The sequence below is a fragment of the Tachypleus tridentatus genome, chromosome 3 (assembly GCF_004210375.1).
Source record: "Tachypleus tridentatus isolate NWPU-2018 chromosome 3, ASM421037v1, whole genome shotgun sequence".
NCBI classification, from domain to species: domain Eukaryota; kingdom Metazoa; phylum Arthropoda; class Merostomata; order Xiphosura; family Limulidae; genus Tachypleus; species Tachypleus tridentatus.
Genome location: NC_134827.1, coordinates 44,153,464 through 44,161,917, shown reverse-complemented (window position 1 = coordinate 44,161,917; position 8,454 = coordinate 44,153,464).

Below are 8,454 nucleotides of genomic sequence, written 5' to 3'. Positions count from 1 at the left end.
AAACACATTGAATATCTGTGGTTAATAACGTCAGACTACTAGTTATATACCCAGAAAACCAGTCTCTCAGTAAACACATTGAATATCTGTGGTTAATAACGTCAGACTACTAGTTATATACCCAGAAAACCAGTCTCTCAGTAAACACATTGAATATCTGTGGTTAATAACGTCAGACTAATAGTTATATACCCAGAAAACCAGTCACTCAGTAAACACATTGAATATCTGTGGTTAATAACGTCAGACTACTAGTCGTATACCCAGAAAACCAGTCTCTCAGTAAACACATTGAATATCTGTGGTTAATAACGTCAGACTACTAGTTGTATATTTCTATAACTTAGCTAACAAATAATTCGAAAACTGAAATGAATGTTGCATATTTAAATACACTGCATGGTCAAAAGTATCTGGACACCCTTCTAATTAGTAGGTTCGGCTATTTCAGCCACACCCATTACTAACATGTGCCTAAAATCAAGTATACAGCCATGCAATCTCTATAGACAAACACTGGCAGTAGAATAGGTTGTAATGAAGAGCTAAGTAACTTCCAACGTGGCGCTGTTATAGGATGTCACCTTTCAACGTGGCGCTGTTATAGGATGTCACCTTTCAACGTGGCGCTGTTATAAGATGTCACCTTTCAACGTGGCGCTGTTATAAGATGTCACCTTTGAACGTGGCGCTGTTATAGCATGTCACCTTTGAACGTGGCGCTGTTATAGGATGTCACCTTTGAACGTGGCGCTGTTATAGGATGTCACCTTTGAACGTGGCGCTGTTATAGGATGTCACCTTTCAACGTGGCGCTGTTATAGGATGTCACCTTTCAACGTGGCGCTGTTATAAGATGTCACCTTTCAACGTGGCGCTGTTATAAGATGTCACCTTTGAACGTGGCGCTGTTATAGCATGTCATCTTTCAACGTGGCGCTGTTATAGGATGTCACCTTTGAACGTGGCGCTGTTATAAGATGTCACCTTTGAACGTGGCGCTGTTATAGGATGTCACCTTTCAACGTGGCGCTGTTATAGAATGTCACCTTTCAACGTGGCGCTGTTATAAGATGCCAACTTTCAACGTGACGCTGTTATAGGACGCCACCTTTTAACGTGGCGCTGTTATAGAATGTCAAGTTCCCAATAAATCAGTTGCCCTGTCAACTGCAAGTGGTGTTATAAAGAAGTGGAAACGTTTAAGAGCAACAACAGCTCAGCTACGAGGCGGTAGGCCTCACAAGCTCACAGAACGGGACCGCCAAGTACTGAAGCTCGTAACGCGTAAAAACCGTCTTCCACAATACTCACTACTGACTTCTAAACTGCCTCTGGAACAACCTTAGCTGTTCGTCGGGAGCTTCATGAAATGGGTTTCCAAGGCCTAAGGTCGCCATGCACAATGTCAAGGGTCAGCTGGAGTGGTGTAAAGTACACCACCATTGGACTCTGGAGCAATGGAAACACGTTCTCTGGGTGATGAATCAAGCTTTGCTATCTGACCAGTGGAAACACGTTCTCTGGAGTGATGAATCAAGCTTCGCTATCTGACAGACGAATCTGGGTTGAACATATGCTACCTGCAGAGGAATGGTTGTTTTTCATGACTTGGACTAAGCTGTCTCGTTCCGGTGAAGGGAAATCTTAATACTGCAGTATACAGTGACATTCTAAAGAATTGTGTGGCAACAGTTTGGGGAAGGCCCTATTTTGTGGACAATGTCCACGTGCACAAAACAAGGTCCATAAAGACATGGTGTGCCGAGGTTGGTGTGGAAGAAATTGAATGGCCTACACAGAGACCTGACCTCAACACCTTTGGAATGAACTGAAACTCCGACTGCGAGCCAGACCTTCTCACCCCGACCTCACTAATGCTCTTGGGGCTGAATAGGAGCGAATCCCCACAGCCATGTTCCAAACCTTCCCAGAAGAGTGGAGGCATATATAACAGCAAAAGGGTGACCAACTCCATATTCAATGTTTTGGAATAAGATGTTCAACAAGCACATATGGGTGTGATGGTCGGGTGTCCACACACTTTTGGCCATATAGTGTATATTGGAACTAGAATTTTCAAGCATGAGCAAATGTTATAAGTAAAGCCCTACGTAATAATTGCATTAATTACGTCTATTGGTTACAACCTACTACCAAGTAATCATGCTGTCAAACAGCTATTACCAAGTAATCACACTGTCAAAAACAGCTACTACCAAGTAAGCATGCTGTCAAACAGCTATTACCAAGTAATCACACTGTCAAACACAGCTACTACCAAGTAATCACACTGTCAAAAACAGCTACTACCAAGTAATCATGCTGTCAAACAGCTATTACCAAGTAATCACACTGTCAAAAACAGCTACTGCCAGGTAAGCGTGCTGTCAAACAGCTATTACCAAGTAATCACACTGTCACGCAGCTACTGCCAAGTGATCACACTGTCAAAAAACAGCTACTACCAGGTAAGCGTAACGTCAAACAGCTATTACCAGAGTGATCACGCTGTCAAACACAGCTGCTGCCAGGTGATCACGCTGTCAAAAAACAGCTACTGCCAGGTGATCGCGCTGTCAAACACAGCAGCTACTGCCAGGTGATCACGCTGTCAAACACAGCTGCTGCCAGGTGATCGCGCTGTCAAACACAGCTGCTGCCAGGTGATCACGCTGTCAGGCACACAGCTGCTGCCAGGTGATCGCGCTGTCAAACGCAGCTGCTGCCAGGTGATCGCGCTGTCAAGGCAGCTACTGCCAGTGATCACGCTGTCAAACACAGCTGCTGCCAAGTGATCACGCTGTCAAACGCAGCTACTGCCAAGGTGATCACGCTGTCAAACACAGCTACTGCTGCCAGGTGATCACGCTGTCAAACACAGCTACTGCCAGGTGATCACGCTGTCAAAAAACAGCTGCTGCCAGGTGATCGCGCTGTCAGGCACTGGCTACTGCCAGGTGATCGCGCTGTCAAACACGCAGCTACTAACAAGTAATCGCGCTGTCAAACACAGCTACTAACAAGTAATCACACTGTCAAACACAGCTACTACCAAGTAATCACACTGTCAAACACAGCTACTACCAAGTAATCACACTGTCAAACACAGCTACTACCAAGTAATCATGCTGTCAAACACAGCTACTACCAAGTAATCACATTGTCAAACACAGCTACTACCAAGTAATCATGCTGTCAAACACAGCTACTACCAAGTAATCATGCTGTCAAACACAGCTACTACCAAGTAATCATGCTGTCAAACACAGCTAGCCACAAGAATCCCTGCTAGAAGAAATTAACTTCATTGAGAAAACAAAGTCCATTATCTAAACGTGTATTTCGAGATATTTAGATATTATCTGATTCGGAGTTATAACTAAAATAAATATTTTAATTATAACGGCTCCATCTATACCACAACATTTCACTTAACACAAGTTAATGACGCTTGTATAACAGTTCCATCTACACGACATGTATACTGGCAAACAACTAGTTTCCATAAGTATATAATCCGTCAAAAACTAGTTTCTACAAGTGGATATATCGTTAAACAACTAGTATCTATAAGTAGATATACCGTTAAACAAGTAGTTTCTATAAGTAGATATACCGTTAAACAAGTAGTTTCCATAAGTAGATATACCGTTAAACAAGTAGTTTCTATCAGTAGATATACCGTTAAACAACTAGCTAGGTTCCATAAGTAGATATACCGTTAAACAACTAGCTAGGTTCCATAAGTAGATATACCGTTAAACAACTAGTTTCCATAAGTATATGATCCGTTAAACAACTAGTTTCTATAAGTAGATATATCGTTAAACAACTAGTTTCTGTAAGTAGATATACCGTTAAACAACTAGTTTCTATAAGTAGATATACCGTTAAACAACTAGTTTCTGTAAGTAGATATACCGTTAAACAACTAGTTTCTATAAGTAGATATACCGTTAAACAACTAGGATCTATAAGTAGATATACCGTTAAACAACTAGTTTTTATAAGTAGATATACCGTTAAACAACTAGTTTTTATAAGTAGATATACCGTTAAACAACTAGTTTCCATAAGTATATGATCCGTTAAACAACTAGTTTCTATAAGTAGATATATCGTTAAACAAATAGTTTCTGTAAGTAGATATACCGTTAAACAACTAGTTTCTATAAGTAGATATGCCGTTAAACAACTAGTTTCTGTAAGTAGATATACCGTTAAACAACTAGTTTCTATGAGTAGATATACCGTTAAACAACTAGAATCTATAAGAAGATATACCGTTAAACAACTAGTTTCTGTAAGTAGATATACCGTTAAACAACTAGTTTCTGTAAGTAGATATACCGTTAAACAACTAGTTTCTGTAAGTAGATATACCGTTAAACAACTAGTTTCTATAAGTAGATATACCGTTAAACAACTAGTTTAACAACTAGGGTCAGGGAAGTTAATTAGTGTTATTAACAGTGTTTAATACTAGTGTTATTAACAGTATTAGTAAAAGTGTTTAATACTAGTGTTATTAACAATATTAGTAAAAGTGTTTAATACTAGTGTTATTAACAGTATTAGTAAAAGTGTTTAATACTAGTGTTATTAACAGTATTAGTAAAAGTGTTTAATACTAGTGTTATTAACAGTATTAGTAAAAGTGTTTAATACTAGTGTTATTAACAATATTAGTAAAAGTGTTTAATACTAGTGTTATTAACAATATTAGTAAAAGTGTTTAATACTAGTGTTATTAACAGTATTAGTAAAAGTGTTTAATAGAAGTGTTATTCCACCTAACATTCTATGGTCTGTTTTTGAAGTTTTAAAATACACTTTACTTTCACTGTACGTAAAATACGGAAAGTGCTGCTACGTACTGTAGGAGATTGTTCTTGTCGCCTTGCCACTTGAATGCTAATAACGTACACCTAGCGGCACGTTACAGAATGATTCATTTTATCGCTTCGGCCTTGAGTAAGTAAACAAAACACTCTGGCAAGACTTATCTTATTATAGCTCTGTTAGAGTAACGCAAGCCAACAACCTCGTTTCTACACTGAAAAGTTATTTTTATATCTTTAAAATACACTGTGACAACAACATAAGTTCATCGAGAAAAAAATATTACAAATTATTAAAACACCGTAGTTTTATTATAACGTAAATAAAACTTCAGCCACATTATAAACAATTCGTAACTACACTTATAAAGTGTTACAAACACATACCTTGTGTTACGTAACTTGAATAAGTAAATTTAAATATTAAAATCAAAACATATCAGTATATATACTCTTCAAAAAAAGAAACGCAAAAGGCAAAATATGAGACACATTGTTAACAAGTTTATTCCGGGTAGTTCTGTATGACATGTGTGAAACTTTGCACATTCACTGCTGAACATCCAAAGTCTGCAAAGGCGAAGTCCACGCTCACTAGTTGAAGTTTAACGTCACTCAACGTCAATAACGAGTATGCCCCCCGTGAGCATCAATAACTTCTTGGCATCTCCTGCCCATGGAAACGATGAGATGACGAATCACATCCTGTGAAATGGCTGTTCCTCTCACCACTGTCTGTCTTCGGTTCAACTCGTCCCAAAGATGTTCGATGGGGTATAAATCTGGTGATCTGAAGGGTCAGGGAAGAACGTTGATGTTGTGGTGTCTCAAGAAGACAGTGTTGAGTGGGGCTGTGTGAGGACGGGTGTTGTCATGTTGAAAAACGTCATTGACGTTCACCATGATGGGTTGCACATGGGGCCTAAGAATCTCGTAGACGGTTGCGTACGGTCTGATCGGAAATCCTACGCAGTATGGTATGGTTGAGGCAGTAGACGTCGCAGTGGTGGTCCTATCCCGAAGGTGACGTAACCGGATGTTGCGATCTTGTGCGGGCGTGGTCACACGAGGTCTGCCAGATCGTGGACGATCACGAGTTGATCCATGTTGTTGGTGACGATTCCATAGCCTTGTGATGGTGCTTGGGTGGACATTCACAGCTCTGGCAACATCTCATCGAGATTCGCCTGCTTCCATCGACCAATGGCGTTGTTGCGTTGTGCTTCAGTCAGTCTTGGCGTAACTGTATTGTGTGTCAGTGGCTTAACACTGAGCTATAGAAACCGAGAACCCGTCACTTTTATAGGGATTTTGCACATGTTGCACTTGCAGAACATGCAGATCTCTCAAACAAATTTATTGGACACCTATGCGTTTTGGCGAAAATTCCGATGTTTTCCTCCGTTTTCAAAGTGAACAACTTTTATTGTCATTTTGGTCTGACAATCAGTGCCTTAACACGTGTAACATCACATACTCTGAGCTTGTAACGTTATTACATATATTTCTCTTTAAAATAACAAAAATATCCCTTTTGCGTTTCTTGTTTTGAAGAGTATATGTCTATTTAGATTATTATAACATTCTCAATGTCGAACATTGGACTATTGGAGTTTTGTATGTTTTATAACAGCTAAGATACATCATAATTGTAGTCTATATGTAATTGTAGTCTAGACGACGTTACAATTATCCTTTGAAGCTAGTTTTGATGCGGTGTTTCATTAAAACTCTACAGTAAAACAGGAATTAGCAGCTAATAATGGATCAACATTAGACGACTGTAACACGTAACGTCTTTGAGGAGTCAACCCTTCCATTATATATATTAAGTGATGGACAAGAAAAATACCAATATATATAATAAAGTCTTGGTCAATATTATTTATATTTAGTAACATTATTATTAAGGTATAATACAAATACACTTAGTGCTGCCAAACTGAGAGATGCATACTATATTATATATCTACATACGTAATTTGTATAATGAGACGGGTTCTGTGGACTATAATAAGCAATTTTTTTGAATAGCAAACAATTTTATCCGTCACCTGTGTAAAAGATGTATAATTAGCCATTTACACAACAAGATATATATAATGACAAAATATAACATCAAATTATTATAAATAATGACTATAATTTTATATCAGTTCATTTTACAAATTAAATACTTGTTTGAATCTCCTCATATTCTAATGATCTCCAGGAGGCGACGTAGCATGCTGTTCATAAGGTTATTGATGTAATTCACCGTGATTTCATCACAACATTTCACTAGAAAGTGCTGCAACCCAGTTACAGTAGCTGATTTAAGATCATGGTTATTTCATTGTCTATGGCAATCTTCTAATATTCTTCTAGTCGAGATTATCTTGTATGGTATGTATTCTGTGGGCAGACGCATTGCCCTCCTGGAACACAGAATTATTGCCAAACCTTGACCTGGTACACTGCAGAAACCCGCGACCCTCAGATTACGAGTCGAGTTTCCTAACTACCTGGCCATGCCAAGCCTTAACAAGCCAGTAACATTGATAGATAACTACATGGTGACTGATTGTATCATCCAGAGCAGCTGCTCAGTCAATTCATAAGTTTTCCACAGTATTCTCAACTATGCAGGAATCCTACCTGACAGGAGACAGGGAAGGCTCTAAAAGGAGCAGGAGTCCTACCTGACAGGAAACAGGGAAGGCTCTAAAAGGAGCAGGAGTCCTACCTGACAGGAGACAGGAAAGGCTCTAAAAGGAGCAGGAGTCCTACCTTACAGGAGACAGGAAGGCTCTAAAAGGAGCAGGAGTCCTACCTGATAGGAAGCAGGGAAGGCTCTAAAAGGAGCAGGAATCCTACCTGACAGGAGACAGGGAAGGCTCTAAAAGGAGCAGGAGTTCTGACCTGATAGGAAGCAGGGAAGGCTCTAAAAGGAGCAGGAATCCTACCTGACAGGAGACAGGGAAGGCTCTAAAAGGAGCAGGAGTCCTGACCTGATAAAAAGCAGGGAAGGTTCTAAAAGGAGCAGGAGTCCTACCTGACAGGAGGCAGGGAAGGCTCTAAAAGGAGCAGGAGTCCTGACCTGATAAAAAGCAGGGAAGGTTCTAAAAGGAGCAGAAGTCCTACCTGATAGGAGGCAGGAAGGCTCTAAAGGAGCCTGAGGTACTTTTCATAGGTATCACACTCTTTGAAACCCCATTGCTTTCGAGGTGGGCCTGTGCCCATGTTCGGCAAGTTAAATGTCAAATAATCTTATATTTAGTTCACAATAAGCATCTCTTGTACCACCAAAATCATATGGGACACGATTCTCTTTTAGTTTTGCTCTTCAATGGCCAGGAAACTGCTGGTGTGCAGAGCACTGCCGATACACTATCCGAGAGCTGCTGGTGTGCAGAGCACTGCCGATACACTATCCGAGAGCTTTCTCGTGTATTTAGCACTTCTGTTTCTTTCCTCGCCTTCCCAGCCATCAAGACTCGGGCAGAGTAATCACCTCTTTCCTTTCAGACCGATCATCTCTATAACTGCCTGTTTACACTAGTGGGACTCAAACTTGTTTTCGTCAGTCTGGCTGTACATCAGTCAGACCTGATGATTTTTACTAAGAGAT